The 17,343-nt window shown below is 47.2% G+C and overlaps 1 long non-coding RNA gene across 2 annotated transcripts; it reads right to left on the minus strand.

Annotated features, from left to right (window-relative positions):
- Window positions 1–2,358: 2,358 nt before the first annotated feature.
- On the minus strand, window positions 2,359–13,499 carry LOC122231375. Of its 2 annotated transcripts, none has more exons than XR_006208584.1 (3): window positions 13,343–13,499; window positions 12,410–12,482; window positions 2,359–2,632 (listed from the first exon to the last, which is right to left on the minus strand). It is a non-coding gene; the product is annotated as an uncharacterized LOC122231375 (long non-coding RNA). The 2 variants fall into 2 exon arrangements; XR_006208585.1 differs by lacking the exon at window positions 2,359–2,632 and adding an exon at window positions 7,160–7,270.
- Window positions 13,500–17,343: the final 3,844 nt, after the last annotated feature.

A 17,343-nucleotide genomic window follows, 5' to 3' on the forward strand; every position in this document is an offset into this window, starting at 1 on the left:
AGACTGTTACAAAGTTTGAAAACTATTCAAAATTAAAATGAAACTAAGTCAAGCTAAATAATATACCATTTAGGCACATATACTGCTGTGAAAAGAAAGAAAGAGGAAGAAAGAAAGAAGAAAGAAAGAAAGAAAGAAAGAAAGAAAGAAAGAAAGAAAGAAAGAAAGAAAGAAACTTTTAAAAAGAGGCAAGGAAATAAGGAAATGCTAAGCACAATGTTCAGGGTAGTGCTTGTCTCTGGGAGGAAACAGAATAGGAATTATACGTTATTGGTAATATTCTAGCCTTGGTTTGGGCAGTCAGTCCAGAAGTGTTTATTATATTATTTAGTGTGCATAATACATAAATAAGGTAAAATAAAAGATGGCCTTCAAGGGACAAGTGGGGATAATGAACCAATGATTATGATTAATCCAATTATGTGAACCTAAGATCTCATCAATCAATCAAAAAAGAGGAAATCCTGGCCCATCGCATGCATTGTATAAGCCAGATGTTGCTTACCATTACCATATCTTAATCCCATTTTTCTTGACTGTGGGAACTAAAAACCATGGGCTATTATAAGGATTAACTGAACAACAATGAGAGCTAATATATTTTTATAGCATGTTTATTGAGATATAATTCACATCCTATACAATTCACCCACTTCAATTCTACAATCAGTGGGTTTTAGTATATTCATCACCACAATTAATTTTAGAAAATTTTTATCACTCTAAAAGAAACTCTGTATCTGTTAGCCGTCACCCCCTATAACCCCCCATTACGCACTACCCAGCCCTAGGCAACCACTAATCTACTTTCTGTCTCTATGTTCTGGACAGTTCATATAAATGGAATCATACAATATATGGTCTTTTGTGATGGGAGCTAATATTTTTATCTTTCCCTACAGCAGAAATTCTTAAAGTGTAGCTGTGTAAATCCCTGTTAGCCTGTAAATATCTGCAGCTTGGCTGCCCATATCAGTGTTAGCTGTAATCATGACCATCAAAATAACTTTGTTTTAAGTGACTGAGCACTATGTCTCATGTAAACACTGTGCCATGTTGTCTTATTCAACGTATGTTGTACAATGCCCTGTGGAGGAGTCAAGTCACTTGGTCAAGTTCCCATGAGTAGTTACTGGTTCAAAGCAGAGTGCCCTACCCAGATCTGTCTGACTCCAGGACCTTAATCACTACCCGCTAATGCCTCTATATATGATGGGATACTATTCCTTTTGGTGGTGGGAGGGGGGGATGGTATAATTGGCTTAATTTTTATACAATAACATTATTGTTCTGCTAATTTGCAGCTTTCCTTGGAGTAAATAGGGTTAAGGGAGTGAGGTATTCTTTGCCTGATTAAAGTTATCCGATATTGAACTTTTTTTTTCCTAGAAAAACGTAACTGTGGGAAGAGCAGCAATTAACACCCCATAGAAAATGTGCTGATGAATGAGTAGTAGACTGTGACTTAAGAGTTGGTAAAACATAAAGAGCTTGCTAAGTCCTTAATTATTGGGACTCAGTTAAAGATGCGTTTCCTGTTCTGACATTCCTGTGAATATCAAGTCAGAGAAACAGAAGCTGCTATATTATGGGCATTGGGACAGATTTTTTCTGAGTGCCTAGCAACTCTCACTGCATACTAGAAATAAATGACAGATGACAAAGAAATGAGATGGGAGAACCAGTGAAACCTAATTTGATTTCACACATATATTTAAATTACTGTGTAGGGGCACCTGGGTGGCTCAGTTGGTTAAGTGTCCAACTTAGGCTTAGGTCATGATCTCATGGTTCGTGAGTTCGAGCCCCGCACTGGGCTCTGTACACAGAGCTTACTTTGAATCTTCTGTCCCCTTCTCTCTCTACCCCTCCCCCGCTTATACTCTCTCTCTAAAATAAATAAATAAATAGGGGCATCAGTTAAGCATCGGACTTCAGTTCAGGTCATGAGCTCACAGTTAAGCGTCGGAATTCAGGTCAGGTCATGAGCTCACAATTTGTGGGTGGGAGCCCTGTATCGGGCTCTGTGCTGACAGCTCAGAGCCTGGAGCCTGCTTTGGATTCTGTGTCTCCCTCTCTCTGCTCCTCCCCCGCTCACTCTCTCCCTCTCTCTCTCAAAAATAAATAAAAATATTAAAATAAATAAACTTAAAAAAATTTTTTTTAAGTAAAAATAAACTACTGTGTATATCGTTACTCTGCTAGGCCACGGAGATCCTAGAATTTCTGTAAAGGAGGCGTCAGTATTTTTATTGGAAGAGAATACTCAGAAGAGTATCCTTTGCCCTCATTTTTATAAAGCAGACAACCTTTTTTCTTTGGTTACACATTTATTTGGAGGAAGGGTTGTTGCTTTTGGAAATTGTACATTCTCACAGATAGACACAAAATTCACCACCCCTTCTTCCCCATTTAGCCTCAAGGGAGCTTAACAGGACCTGATTAAGCAAGAAAAGTCATCAAACTTTCTTCGACAGCTCAGAAATCCCTGAGGTGGAGTTGAGTTCTAGGTGAAGGGTTCACATTGGTGTCACACAGAGTTCCCGCGATCTCATCACTGTCCGCCCTTGACAGGACTGCAGTTTCCCTACACTCGCACTGACATCCAGGGGACAGCGTTCATGCTTGAGACCTGAGGAAAGAAACACCTGGCTGTGATTACCTGCAACTACATAGTTTTTTCGAATACTGTTAATTTTTTTTTTTTAATTACTTCATGATCTATTTCAAGGAGAGCAGGGACTTCTAGTGGAGCCCAGGCTCTACAGGTCTACCTTTCTGTCTCTGTCCCCTGACCTCCTTCACACTATCTATCTCTGAGGTTTCTAGATTTTTTTTCTCCTTGCTGAGCACCTTTCCCTTCCCCCACCTCCGTTGTAAAAGAGGAAAACAAGGCACTGAGTCACATGACAACTTCAGCCCAAAGTGGCAGTGATTCTCAGTCTACTCCAAATCCCAAATACTAGGAAGAGAGGTCTGAATTCATACCTTACTAATCAGGAGAACATTCCTTCCACTCTGAGAAAAAAATAAAAATAGCTTAAGAAGAAAAATCTTGGCGGCACCTGGGTGTCTTAGTTAGTTGGGCATCTGACTCTTGATTTTGGCTCAGGTCACGATCCCTGGGTTGTGGGTTGGAGTCCCCTGTGTCAGGCTCCATGCTGAACAAGGAACTGGCTTGGGATTCTCTCTCTCTCTCTCTCTCTCTCTCTCTCTCTCTCTCTCTCTCTCTCTCCCTTTGCCCTTCTCCCCCACTCGTGCACTCTCTTTCTCTCTTTAAAACGAAAAAGGGGGCACCTGGGTGGCTCAGTAAGTTAAGCATCCAACTCTTGATTTTGGTTCAGGTCATAATCTCCCACTCCGTGACTTCAAGCCCCACATCAGGCTCTGTGCTGACAGTGCGGAGCCTGCTTGGGATTCTCTCTTTCCTTCTCTCTCTCTCCCTCAAAATAAATAAATAAACTTTAAAAAATGAAATAGAAGAAGAAGAAGAAGAAGAAGAAGAAGAAGGAGGAGGGGAGGAGGAAGAAAAACTTTGGCTAGTTCATGACAATAGAAGAAAATCACTAGTGGCTGGTGTGTGTCTATGGAGGGCTGTGTTGCCTCAGTTTATTCTTACCTGGAGCAGGTTGTACCAGAGAATGGATTGTAACTTAAAGCAATAAAAATGGGAAATCTGAAAGAGCTATATTTAATCCAGAGTGATACAGAGGGTTTTTTCTCAAAGTCACTAACACATAGGCTCCATGAGGGCAGAGAGTTTATTGCTTGGAACTTACAAGGCACTCCACAAAAAAGTATTAAATGAACATGTGAACCCAATACGGACCAATGCGGTGGGTCATCAACAAACCTGTTTCATCTACTGACAGGATTGAGGGCAAGGAGAGAAGGGCTGGAAGTCAGTTCCTCCCATTTCCACCGTTAGGAGACCTATTGCACCTGTCACTACCACCTCCCCTACTATGAGTACTGCTAATTATACTACTTGCTATTATTAACTGTCCACTCTATGCCAAATATCATCCCAGGCAACTTACATTTATACACATATTTACATTGAACTTTACCTACCCATAAGGTAGGTATTATATTCCCATTTTATAGTTAAGGAAACTAAAACTCACAGAAGTAATTTGTTCTCAGTCTGCTCTCAGTTAATGAATTGAAAACTAGGGATTATAATGTACTCTGACTGACCCCAAAGCTCACTATATTTTTCTATACTATCAAGATGTAAAGGGGGAAAGATGTGTATATCTTTGTTGCTATTAAGAGATTCTCAAGGGAAATCACGTGCTTGTTAACAGAAAAAAATCAGCCCCAATCAACTCCAACATGAATCGACCGTCTCCATTCTAATGTTATTATTTATGGTATTGATGTTGCAGTTTCCTATTGCATTCTTCTAGAATTCATCTCAAGTTTGTAATGCATGATTAGACATTTGCATGTGTTCTCACTAATTTATATATAGTGTTATGCATGGATGTCTTATCTTCCTGAGAACAGAGTCATGTCTTCTGATGTATGCTCTATCATACCTAGGGACTGTTAGCCACTGTGTAAATATTCACAGAAAGATCAAGACTCTGGCACTAATCTCCAGAGACTTAAAGGATATTTAAATAGTTCCTTGATGCAACATCCTTATTGACTGATTACTATAAAAGATTATGAACCATATTGTGCCTCTCCTGGAAGTGATAAATCATTTCACCATATAAAGTCTTGGAGTCTGAACTGACTGCTCTCCCTCCTTAGCTTAGGGGCCCCCACCTGAGGTTCAGAAGCTGGGGGTGGGGCGGAGCTGGGAGGATGGAAAGGGGAAAATGAGGATGGAATGAAGGAGCTCTCAGGGGCTCCTGGATGGCTCAATAGGTTAAGTGTCCAACTTCGGCTCAAGTCATGATCTTGCTGTCCATGGGTTTGAGACCCGCATCAGGCTCAGTGCTGACAACTCAGAGTCTGAAGCCTGCTTCGGATTCTGTGTCTCCCTCTCTCTCTTCCCCTCCCCCGTTTACACTGTCTCTCTCCCTCTCTCTCTCTCTCTCAAAAATAAATAAACATTAAAAATAAAGAAAAGAAGGAAGGAGCTCTCATTAATCCTGTAAGTTCATTATACCGGAAAGGTGGGTCTGGGAAAGCCATGTTTGGCAGGTAACGGGCCTTGCCTGTATGACTCAGCAGCCTCTAGCATGGCAGCCGAGCTGAGCTGGTTGAAGGAAGCACAGTTCCTCAAGGCCTGATGAGTGAGGTTATGAAGAGCTCACCGAAATGCATTTCAAAGCCATTGACTATCTCAGTAAGATGCTTCAAAACCAGGCTTAGAATTAATCCAAAAAGAAGGTGTCTTGATCCAAGTCCACAGTGCATGGGAACAATTCACCCATCATCTGCCAGGAGGCCTTGGTCCATGCAAACTGGGAAATTGTAACAAAGTTCCACTGAGTGTGCCACCCATTAGTAAAGGGCCACTGACTCCCAAAGGCTCTGGGATTTAGACGCTCAGCCTCTACAGCGAGGCTGCTTCATGTTCCTCTGGCTTCTTCCACTGAAGCATGCCAAAGTGCTTTCCCAGGGTGGATTATTTATCCCACTGGGTGGATGAGGCTCAGAGAAGCCAAGTCTTGCCTGCAGCCAACCAGCAAATCAGTTCCTGAGATGGAATTGAGACCCAGGCCTCCTAGCCCTATTGTGGCCATTGGGTGGCACCTTCTGAGGGACTCTGGAGGACAGCAGAGGCCACGGGCAAGCCCTCTCGCGTGGGAACTATGACAGACGAGGGGAATAGGGCCCGGGCGGAGGTGGGGCACCGCAGATCCAACAGCAGAGCAGAAAACAACTCAAAATGCACATCCTACCTCAGGTGTATAAGTAGCATTGTCTTTGTCAATAAGGACATTAGTATTGAGAATAGTGATTGTATGATTGTAAAATATTGGAGTTGGAAGAAGCCCTGGGAGAGCATCAATCCAATTCCTTTTGTTTCCTGGTGAAAAAATGGAGATCCAGAAAGACTAACTCACTGCTCAAGGTCACACAGGGGGCTCATGCCAGAGCGAGGACTGGAGCCTGTGTATCTTAAGCATTGACCCTGTGTTCTTTCTAAATGTTGAAAGTTCATACAATAATTACGTGTTCTTTTGCAGCACCTTGACACTAAGTAAATCACCACCTCAAACAGTAGCTGGCCTTCCCCTGCACTTTCCTGCTATCTGAACTGAAATGGCATAAAGAAACCAGAGGTGCACAGCTCAGACCTGTAATCTAACACGTAGAACCTCCTAAACTTTCTACTCATTTGGTCTTGGACCCAAAATTAACTCAGCCATGGAAAGAATTGGTGGTACATTTCAGGGAGGCGCTTGGAGATCTGGCTTCTAGGGGCTGGTGAAGCTGGTCTCACTGGTAAGGTCAGGCCCAGTCTGGGGTAGGTATCTCTAAAAAAAAAAAAAAAACAAAACAAAAAAAAGAAACGTGTCTGGAACAGTGTTCTCAGGCTTCTTGCCCGGGCCTCGCACTCCACTGAGTGACAATCGGCTCTCAGCAGAGGTGGCAGCTGCCAGCGGGAGGCTCTCACATCGCTCACCCACCAGGTGTTCTTCCCAGCAACCACATTGGCCTGGCAGGGAGCGCCCCATCCAGGGTGCTGGGAGGATCGAAGGAGGTACAGCTCCCTCTTCAGCGGTCCAGGTGTCAACAGAGGGGACGTGGATCTGCCTCTCCCTTAACAAATAAATACGACTTTTATGGGCTGAGTAATCCCACATGGGATGAGCCAGACTGTCAGTTATCCCAGGTTTTCCAGCGTGGCTCATGGAGCCCATCGCAATTCCTCTAAGGAGTAGCGTTTCTAGCACGCCGGCCAACCCCTGGGCAGCCATGAGGCTGCACATTCCCCCCCCTGGAGTTATGGGAAGCCAAGTGTTCCTGGGAGCTGCTACTCCTCCTTCAAATCCCACCTCCCCCCTCGCTTTGGCAAATGTCCTGCTCTAGTTCCCAATCTTTATGCTCATGGTCTCTGTGCAGGTGCAGGTCAATCCCTCCCGCTCAGACCCAAGAGACAAGAGGGAAGTTGCTGAGAAGATGCGTTTAAGGAAGGAAAACACTTCCTTGTTGAGAAAGGCATCAGCCCCAACCTTTTTCATTCTGCAAACCACTTTCTGACTTCAGTGAAATAGGCCAAGAGTCAGGCTCTTTTCATCTTTCTCTTGATTCTGTTCCAAGGCCGGGCCTCTGTGCACCAGAGCGGCAGTCTGGCTGGGTCCTGACAAGTGAAAAGGGGCAACCACCAGGTTAGAAGCTAAGTTCTTGAGTTCAACAGTGCCTGCCCTCTAGCCACCTACGAGAGAGAGCGAGAGCGAGAGCGAGAGAAAGAGGGAGCTCCTGGAGTGAACATGGAAAGAGTGCAAGATCAGAGGTCCTGGGGTCTGTTACTTGCTTAGGTGTTAGTGAACATTCCTGAACCTGGGGTTCCTCATCTGCAAACTGGGGATGGTAATACCTCTCTGCCTCACTTCACGTAATTGTGAGAATAAAGTGCATTAGAATAAATGAAGGCTTTGAATCGCGGACGAGTGCTCCATTCCAAGTCCTCATTTTGCTCTCCTGAGCAGTCATGGTGTCCGCACCCTGGCTGGTTTAGCCACTCCCACCCAAGGGAGGATAAAAGAGGTGAGTCCTGAGGTTTTTGTTTGCCTCTCTCTTTCCTGAAAATATTCTACAAGCACCGTGCCAGGCACTGCTCAGGGAAAAAAGTGGACAAAATCCCTAATTTCAAGGAAGGAAAGAAGAACCAGCTCCCTAGTCCTAGCCCATGGTGGCGACTGCCTGATCCAGGAGGGAGTAAACTTTGGGACAATACAAACTGTATCAGCCTTCAGCAAGCACCTGACTGAGAATATCCATAATGATAAGAGATCTTCCTGGACCTTTCAGGACTTAACACCAGCCGAGAACCCCGGGAAAAGCAGCGATCCAAGCCATTCTGAGTGGTCACCCACCTTCCATCTTCCGATGGGTCAAAGTGCTGGAGCCTCTGACTCACACAAGCCGATTTTTTAGCATGGGGTCACATTAGGGTCAGCTGTCAATCCCTAATGCTAGAAAAGCTCACCTCTGACTTAGTCACGATCTCCAGGGTTTTTACCTACAAGCAATGAATTGGCACTTTCCACAGCAGAATGACGATTGGGCCCCTTTAGAGCCTCATTAAGCTCCATGACTTAATGACTCTCCTGGTTAATGGAAGCAAAAGCCATGTAAGTGGTCACAGCTGCCAGGAACTTTGGTGAAAGAGCGAAACTTTCCGAGCAGGTCAGGGAGTAGCAGCACTAATCCCCGAGCCGCCCCCATCCCCCGCCCTTATCTCAGGCTTGTTTTGACAGCTCACAGAGCCAGGTCCCACGAGAAGAACATCAATATTGCTCCTTTCCCTTTTCACGTCTTTTGCTCCAACCCATCGTTTGCCGCAGGGGGAAGGAAGAAACAATCAAGCATTGTCTTGTTCTGGCCCGGTGTGTCAGGGCCTCATGGAATAAATATTATTTGCCTGGGAGGGGAACTGGCTGGCAGACAGCTCACAGCATAAAGTAAGGGTTGGGTAGGAGGACGGGGAGGGTGGTGATGTTTGGGTTTGGTTTTATTATGAGTTTAATCTTTTTCTCCCTTGGTTCTGTGGGTTTTTCTCCCCCGGACAGGCCATTAAGCACGAAGCCAGTGTTGTACAGGGCCTCTGCCAGGAAGAAACAAAAGATTTTTTGCAGCGTGTGTCCTTGCTCACTCCCTCCTTCCCCCCACCGTCCAGCTCTGGGTGTGCATTCTGGGGACTCTCACAGGCTGAAGAGAACATCTTGGAACATTCCACCATCCATGGCAGCCCCTTGGCACCCCAGATGTCTTACCCGATGCAGTTTATGACTCTTTAACTCTACAGGCAATTGTGGTCAGGACAGCAGCCCCCTCTGTGGGTCTGGGGAGACAGGAGCCCCAGATATCCCAATTGGTTGCCTTTATTGAATTCCTAACGTATACAGTTCAGTAGATACTCGGGCATGCTGCATTTCAAGTTCCCTTTGTGCCTTGTGCCTGAGGAAAGCCTTCCATGGAATAAAAACTAAAGAACAATCACTGACTAAGAGACAGACATTTGAGGGACTGCTCCAGAAAGGCCAAAGCCTCCTGGCCGTCTCAGGAGAAGAGGCGGATAAGACACACAGGGCCTTGCTGCCTTGCAACAGCTACAAAGCTGTGGGGGTAGTAAAGGGGTGTCCCTCTGCTGTGCAATCCAAAGTCCCCCTTCTCCTCCCCACAATCCTTTCCCTCGTCCCTAAAATCTATTTTTGAGTGCGAGCCACCTACCTAACCACTATAGTAATAGCTACTAATGATTGAGAACTTGCCATACGTTGGAAAATTGTGCTAAGTGGTTTTACATATATTATCTCATTTAACAGAATGGTAGGCCCATCAGTCCAATTCCATAGATGAGAAACTGCCACTTAGAGAGGCTAAGGAACCTGTGCAAGGTTACACAGCTAATAAGAAGGCTTCAAACCCACCTCTATCTGCCTCCAAACCCTTAATTAAGCTCTCAGAAGCACTTCTCAGAAGTGGGGATGGTTTTGTGAAAACACTCCCACCCCCCAGTCAGCCAGGGCACACCTTTGCCCTGGGAGGGGTGCCATCCTGTGGCTGTGGTGGGAGTCGTACTGGCCTCAGAGAATGGCAGCCATGACCTGGGCGGTTTGAGCCATTGTGCCGTCTTCACATGCCAGAGAGGCTTTGTTCCCAGAGGGCAGAGAGCCTGCCTGAATACTTGACTTAACTATTTCTGTATCCGAAGTTATTCCGTGCTTTCCTCCATGCCACACACCATTAGGGATTTAATACGTGTTTTCTGAGCATGATAAAGATCTCACCATCCCAGCCAATGAAGTAAACATTGCCCCCCTTGTCTCAATCAGAAACAAAGAGCCACAGAAGGCAAAGCTGTCCTGAGCACTCAGCGCAGTGTGTGGAGGGCAGGGGCGTGAGTCCCGCAGACCTTGCTTTGGATCCTGGCTCAGCCATACACACGCAGGGTGCCTGGGGCAAGCTGGCTGACCTCCGCAAGGCTGAGTTTCCTCAGACACCCACCCTGTAGGTTACTGTCAAGCTTAGTGAGAAGCTGCCCACAAAGCAACTTGCCGGGCAGAGCAGGGCTTTAATGTTAGTTTCCTCATTCAGTGCATCTCTCTCTTTCAGGAGAGTTCTCATTGCTAAAGAATCTTGATTCACCTCTGCCTTGGGACATTCCCACCACCACATAACGGCTGGCATCACACTGGGCTGGCCAGCATGAGGCCCAGACCCGGGGCCACTGCTCCCCTCAGTGGTGCAGATGAGACCAGGTGGGAGCTTGGTAACGAGGTGTAACTCAAGGGGGAATAACAAACAAGACATAAAGCCAGACGAACCTGTGCCCCTTGTGGCCCACTATAGGGAGGGAGGCCTCTCGGCCCAGCCCCACTGTCTCCAGTCTGTCTAGGGTCCTCAGGGCCCAGGCTGAAGAGAAAGACATTGAGGTTCTAGAGCTCTCTCTCCCACCCAAGACCTACTTTTGGAGTTCTCACTTCCAGTCTGAACACAGGCCTTCTCCACAGATGGTCACCAGAGTAAGTGTTCCTTTCCCAGAGTCCCCTCCACCCCACCTCCTTCCATTCAGGAGGACAGCGTATCAATCCACCACAAGTAAACCCTGCATCTGTCCAGCAGAAATGGCACAGGAGGGGAAGTTGATTACAAGTGCTTTTTCTTTATGCTCTTTCATTGGATCCTCACAACAACCCTGTCAAGTAGTTTGGGATTATCATTCCTAACCTGCAGACAAAGATATTTTAGCTTGGAAAGGTTCAGTGAACTGACCAGGTTCACAGCTGGCTAGCAAGTGGCAGGGGAATCACCGGTTCTAAGTCCGGTTCTCTGGTCTCTCTGCCCTTGAGCCCAGGATACCAACTCCAGCAAGTGCACCTCCCCTAGGAAGGAAGCTGGGGCTCTCCTACAGGCCAGCATGAGAGAATTTCCTAGAAGTACTCAGTGAAATGAGCACCGGATGAAGCCTCAGGCACAAGGCAAGGAGGCCTGATAGTTGTCCCTCTCTCTGCCAAGTGGTAGATCGGGAGAGCTGGCTTCGAGGGCAGGCTTTACCACTTGGAAGACTGTAAGGGTCTGAAATCATTACCCTCAGTGCCTCAGTTTCTCCATCTGTAAAATGAGTAACAAATTAATATATATAAAGCCCTTAGAATGGTGCCTACTATATAGTAGTTATTAAATAAACATAGGTATCGGGGCACCTGGGTGGCTCAGTTGGTTGAGCGTCTGACTTCCGCTCAGGTCATGATCTTGCAGTTTGTGGGTTCGGGCCCCAAGTCAGGTTCTGTGCTGACAGCTTGCTCAGAGCCTGGAGCCTGCTCCAGATTCTGTCTCCCTTTCTCTCTGCCCCTCCCCCACTCACACTCTGTCTCTCTCTCAAAAATAAACATTAAAAAAAATTTTTTAATAAGTAAATATAGGTATTTTGTAAACATTTTTCTTGTTGTTACTATTATTTCCTCTTAAAGTTTTGTGAGCAATAAATGAGATGATGGATGTGAACACATGCTGTAAGCTGCAAAGATCAGGGATGAGCAGTCACACATGCTGACAGGATAAAAGGAAAAGAAACTTGGCCTCTGAAGATGTGCTCGAAGAGTCTCAAAACCTTCAACACAAAACACAGAACTACTCCAAAAAGCAATCCTTTGCCTTCTTGTTTTGTTTGTTCCACTTCAATTTTAGATCAGATCTTTTAAGTCCTGTGTCTAGCTGCTTGCATTTCATTTAGTAATCCTCCCTCACCACATGCCATAGGCGTTAAAGAAGCAGAGCCTGGTCTAAGCAGCCCTTGGATGTCTTTGTGTGAACAGAGAATATAATTGCGCTCTGTCTCTCTTTCTCAGGTAATCCAGCTGCGATCCTCCCTGACAATCTGGAGGAACCAGGCAGGCAAGCCACCCAGTGAGGGGCAGTTGCTGCTAACAATTTAATGGCCACGATCCCCAAAATACCACCCTTCAAGGGCTTGGAGCAAAAGCTCCTTGGCCCACACTGGGCCCATTTCAAATGTGTCTGATCAATTAGCCAAACAAGAGTTACCTAGGACAATTTTGTGCCTAGCATCAGGGAAGGGTCTATGCCATGGTCCCGGCCCTTAAGGAGAGCAGTCTGGCTGATGAAATAAGACCAATGAAACTGAAACTATACAAGACGGTGATATAATGAGGGGTTAGATTATATGGCACAGAATGTAAATGTTGCAGTATAAAGGGCAACAGACAAAAGCTAGAGGGGACAGGAAAGGGTCAAGCAGGAAGAGGTTCCTTACCTGGGCCTTGATGCATGTGTAGGAGTTCTACTGGTAGAAAGCAGTCCAAGCTGGGAGACAAGGCCAGAGAAATCTACAAGGTCGAAAAGAACAAGGACTGTCTAAAGAGCAGAGGCGAAACTGGCATGACTGGAGCAGATGGAGCCCATCCTTACTCCCAAACCTACCCACCGCTTTGCAAGAACCAGAAAAATGAAATCCTATTGGTCACAAAGCTAGTTGAAGCTGGCCCCGTTGCTTCTATTTTGCCTCCTCCATTTATAGCTAGCTATGAACTTTGGCAAGCTGCTTAAACCCCTCTGAAGCTCACTCTCCTCCTCTGTAAAATGGGGATGACAAGAGCTGTTGAAAAGTCTCTGAGAATTCAAAGGGACATGTGTGGAGGCTCCCAGGGATGAGAGCTAACAGACAGGTAAAGAGAACAATTCTCCGCTCAAACTCCAGGGTTAGTAGCTCCCAACTCTCCCAGCTCGCTGGAGAATAAACGCCTGCCATGCTCTCCCACGAGCTGGTGCCCATCTCTCTTTGCACAGACCAGCGGGAGTTGCTTTCTCTCTCTACCTCAACTAAGTTCCTGGCAGAGGATAAAGACATTGTTCTCTCCTCTTGGAACTCACTCCCGCCCTACAGAGGAGGGTGAACCAGGTTTGTGTGAGTCCCTTGCTGTTGACATGAAGCCATAGGGGCTGCAGGAGGACATCGCCTGGAACCTACCTAACTGCAAAGCAGACTGCACCCTGACCTTGTGGGATCCTGATAGAGGCCCTCCAACTTGACAGGGGCCCTTCGGAGCTAGGGCTTTCTGAATGGAGCAAGCTGTCCTTCGGGGGAGGGAGGAACCCTCCTCCTGTCTTGCCACTCTCCTTTCTCCTCCTTGAGAGGATACGAACGTGGAAATGGCCTTGGGAGAACTTCTCAAAAGTGCTCACTGACCTAAGAAAACAAAGTGGCTTGGTTGAGAGCTGCCCCAGATTGGGAGCTCCCGCGAAAGCCCGAGCCTGGGAAAGGCATGACTGCCGGGTCATCTGCGCAGCCTTACGGTAGCGGCCGAGTTCGTAGTTTGTTTCGAGGAGAAGCCGCGGCAGGCAGTTGCTAGGGCTGGAAACAAACAACACACTGAAATGCCTTGGGAGAAAGAGCATCCAGTGGATCAGCCCCGAGGGACAGGCCCGCACCTCCCGACACTGCTCCTCGGCCTGGTTTCAGGCCACCGAGTCCAAGTTTCTGCCACAGACCCAGGGCTGGGGCCGTTTTCAAAGAGCTCAGTAATTGTTTTCCACCTGTGCGTTGCCCAAGCCCCACCGCTTCTGAGCGCGCCTTCCCTCTCCCCTCCAGTCAGGCCCGGCCCCGCAGTAATTAATGCTGAGAGAGTCACAGTGCAAGGAGTCCAGGGCCTGCGCAGGGGTGAGCCCGGGGTCCCCAGAGGTCGCCACAGGCGGGTCCGGCGGGGCCCGAGGGCACCTGGCCCTGCTTGGGCCGGGGGAGGAAGTCGGCTGGTGTAACCACGCGGGACTCTAGCAACGTCCGCGCGCGCTGCCACCGCAGGGGCCGCGAGACCGAGACCGTCCTCTGGGCTCTGGGCGGCTGCCATCTGTCACACCGTAGGCACCTGCGCGCTGACACTCGGCGTGAGAGGGAGACTGCAGGGGGGTGGGGGCCAGAGCGTGCATGTACACGTTGTCCGTGCGTGTGCCGGCGTGAGCATGGGAAGGGGGGGCTGCAAAGTGGGGTAGGGCGTGTGCGTGTGAGTGCGCTCGAGAAAGCGTGTGTATGCGTGTGCAGAGATGAGCCATTTGTGTCCGTGTGTGTGTGCCGTGTGCTTGTGAACAGAAATCCGAAGGGGACCCCGAACAGGGAATTCCAAATGGCCTAAAAAGAAGGCCTGAAGCCACTGGATGGAAACCCCTAGATTGTAAGCTCCTTGAGGGAGGATTTGTGTTTGATTGTTCATTGCTATACTCCCAGTGCCTATTAGGGTCCCTGCTACGGAGAAGGTGCTCAATAATAGTTGTTGAGTTAATGAGTGGATCCCAGGAGTGGAGGGAGGCCGTTCTGGAACCCTAGAGAGTGGAGAACGAAGCCACATTTCACCTACTTGGCTCTTCTTGGTACCAGCCCCGGCTCTCCCAGCCCTTCCCCACATGCAGGTCCTACCACATTTTCTTCCCTGCTCCTACCCTTACACGCTCTCCCCTAGACCGTCCGGTTTCCCGGGTCTCCTGCCTGTTGCCACAGCTGACTGAGAGTGGAGTACGGGAAAGCAGAGGAGCAGGGCTCAGCCTGTAGAGACCTACCGAGGCAGCCTCCCCCTTCTGGAAGCATAAGGTATGATCCGGTGAGACCGGGCACTCACACACTTCGCTCCTTCATTAGGGAATTTCCACTTGTAGCTTCAGTTTCCCCACTTTCAAATAGTAGCTGTTACATTTGCCGCACAGTTGTTGCAAAAAGTCAAGACACTAGAAGGAAAAGCTCTGGAACACATAATCCGCCTTACCGAAATGTTAGTTTCTTTTCCTGAATAGTAGGCAACAATCTGGGTGTATTCTGTGTGTGGCTGGGGATTGGTTATGGTTTGATAATCACTACCAGAACACCCCTTCTTTTTTCACAAGATGCCTTGAGGGGAATTTAATGGTTGTTGAAAACGGAGGCAGGCTTCATTTCTAAAACCTTCAGAGGTTCTGGGCTATGAGTCATGTATTCGGCTGGGGCCTCCTCACACTCAGGAGGGAGGTGTTCCAAGTAATTAAACCATCCAGTTGCGACCAACCTGAGGCGCGCCAGGCCCTGGCCTTTCCACTTGGGGACCTCCCACTACCCACCGCGGCTGCCTCCACAGCTCGCACGGAGGAGATGAGCAGTCCTTCATTTGGCTGTAGGGGGAGACACTATTTGAAAACCTAATCCTGCAATAACATTTCTCATCACTAAAGGAAGGATCAGATTTCACCCTTCCCAACCTGATTTAAGGACCCACCAGAAATAACAGCCTTCATGGGGTAATTAGGAAATTATCCTCTTACAAATTGGTAGATGTCTCCTTTCTTTTCCTTGGGACAAGGGGGTTGTTTTTCTTTCACCATGGTGAAGCTGGTGCGATTAACCACGCCACCGGGGTAATTGTTCACTTGTGGGTAAGCCGATAGCTTGCAGTTCCAGGGCGCGCCTGCCAACACACTCCGGAATAACATGTTACATCCTCTGTGCAGCCCTCCCTGAGTAAAGGAAAACTTCAATCATATTTAGTAAAAGGCATTCTTTAAACCTGGCCTGTCAGTACCCTGGAGGTAGAGAATGACACCAAGGTTAAGGAAAGGTTTTGTAGAACTGGCTAGACATGAATTTGTTTAAAAGTATTAGATGCATTCAGTCTGAGCCTCATCAATACTGACTATTCCTGGGCTTGTGGAAAACTGTGAATATTCCACAGAGAGCCCAGAAAGTCCCTTAAAGACCCCAGGAAGAATTTTTGATAGCAAGGAGAAATCGCCAACTATAAAACTTCTGAGTCCTGATCTGTTTTAATGTAGAAATCTTCTAAAATGCTGTTGGAAACAAGACCAGAAGCCCAAAGGTAAAAATGGAAATAATATCAGCCTCCTCCTTCCATTTTGACATATGCTGTCTCACTCCCCACCTCCCCACTTTCTTTCTCTCTGATACACACACATGCGCACACACAGAGCAACAACCAAGAGGCTTAACAAATCTCTTGGATCCATTAAGAATCTTCTAGAGTTTTCAGTATGCTAAAAGAAGTACTAAGAGATATGTCTGTGTATATATGTGTGTGTATATGTGTATATATGTGTGTATATATGTGTGTGTGCATGCACACATCTTTTAGTACTTCTGTTTGACACTTGATATTTTCCAAGAGCTCTTATGCATTCTCTCAATGCAATCATCAGAAAAAACAAAAACGAACAAAAAAAACACTGTGTGGCAGGTGTTGTTATGATCTCCATTTCACCAAGGAAGAAACTGAGACTGAGGTTCAGGGAGGTGAAGTGGCTTGGGTAGTGTCCCACCATTAGGGTGCGACGCAACCAGCATTGGAGCCGAAGTACCCTCCCAGGGCATTAAAAATGATCAGCATCTCATCTGACTCAGGTGTAGAAAGGATCCCATAGTTAAATCAACACCATATTGTAAATGGCTGATAGCAATTTCATGTGTTGCCCCTTCCAGAGGTATTTGTGTTGAAATGGGAAGCATTTCAGAATCCAAATGAGGAAAGCTCCAGTGGTAAAAATGTCAGACCCCAGTAACAAGCTGGTAAAAGAAGTAAACACAAGGGCTTAAGATGCACTGGAGTCTCTTGACTTATGAAAGTTGACAGAAGTTTTATTTCTAAGAGCCCTACAAGCCTGCTAGTTGCCTTTCTGCTCTCAGCCTGTCTCCTTCCAACCTGCTCTGTGTAGAGCCAACTGCTCATACAAGCATCAGAAGGGCAGGCTCTCTGGGTGCCTGGTGGCTCCGTTGTTAAGCATCAGACTCTTGGTTTCAGCTCAGGTCATGATCTCACAGTTCGTGGGTTTGAGCCCTGGGTTGGGCTCTGTACTAACAGTGTGGAGCCTGCTTGGGGTTCTCTCCCTGCCCCCTCCCCTGCTCTCTCTCTGTCTCTCTCTCAAAATAAATAAACTTAAAAAAAAAAAAAAAAAAGAAGAAGAGCAGGCTCCCTAATACACTACTTCCCAAAGGGTGCCCCCAGGACTAGCAGCAGTTTTGGTACCTGAAAGCTTGTTCGGAATGCAGATCATCAGGCCCTGCCCCAGATCCTCTCCATCTGCCCCAGATCCCTCTGGGAGAGGGACCCAGCAGTCTGTGTTTTAACAAGCCTCCAAGGTCATACTGGCACACCCTGAGTTTTGAGAACTGCCTGATAGCCTGCAGGAGAATGCCCAGACCCCTCCCCGAGAGTTAGCTGA

This window comes from Panthera tigris, chromosome D1 (genome assembly GCF_018350195.1).
Source record: "Panthera tigris isolate Pti1 chromosome D1, P.tigris_Pti1_mat1.1, whole genome shotgun sequence".
In the NCBI taxonomy this organism is placed as follows: Eukaryota; Metazoa; Chordata; class Mammalia; order Carnivora; family Felidae; genus Panthera; species Panthera tigris.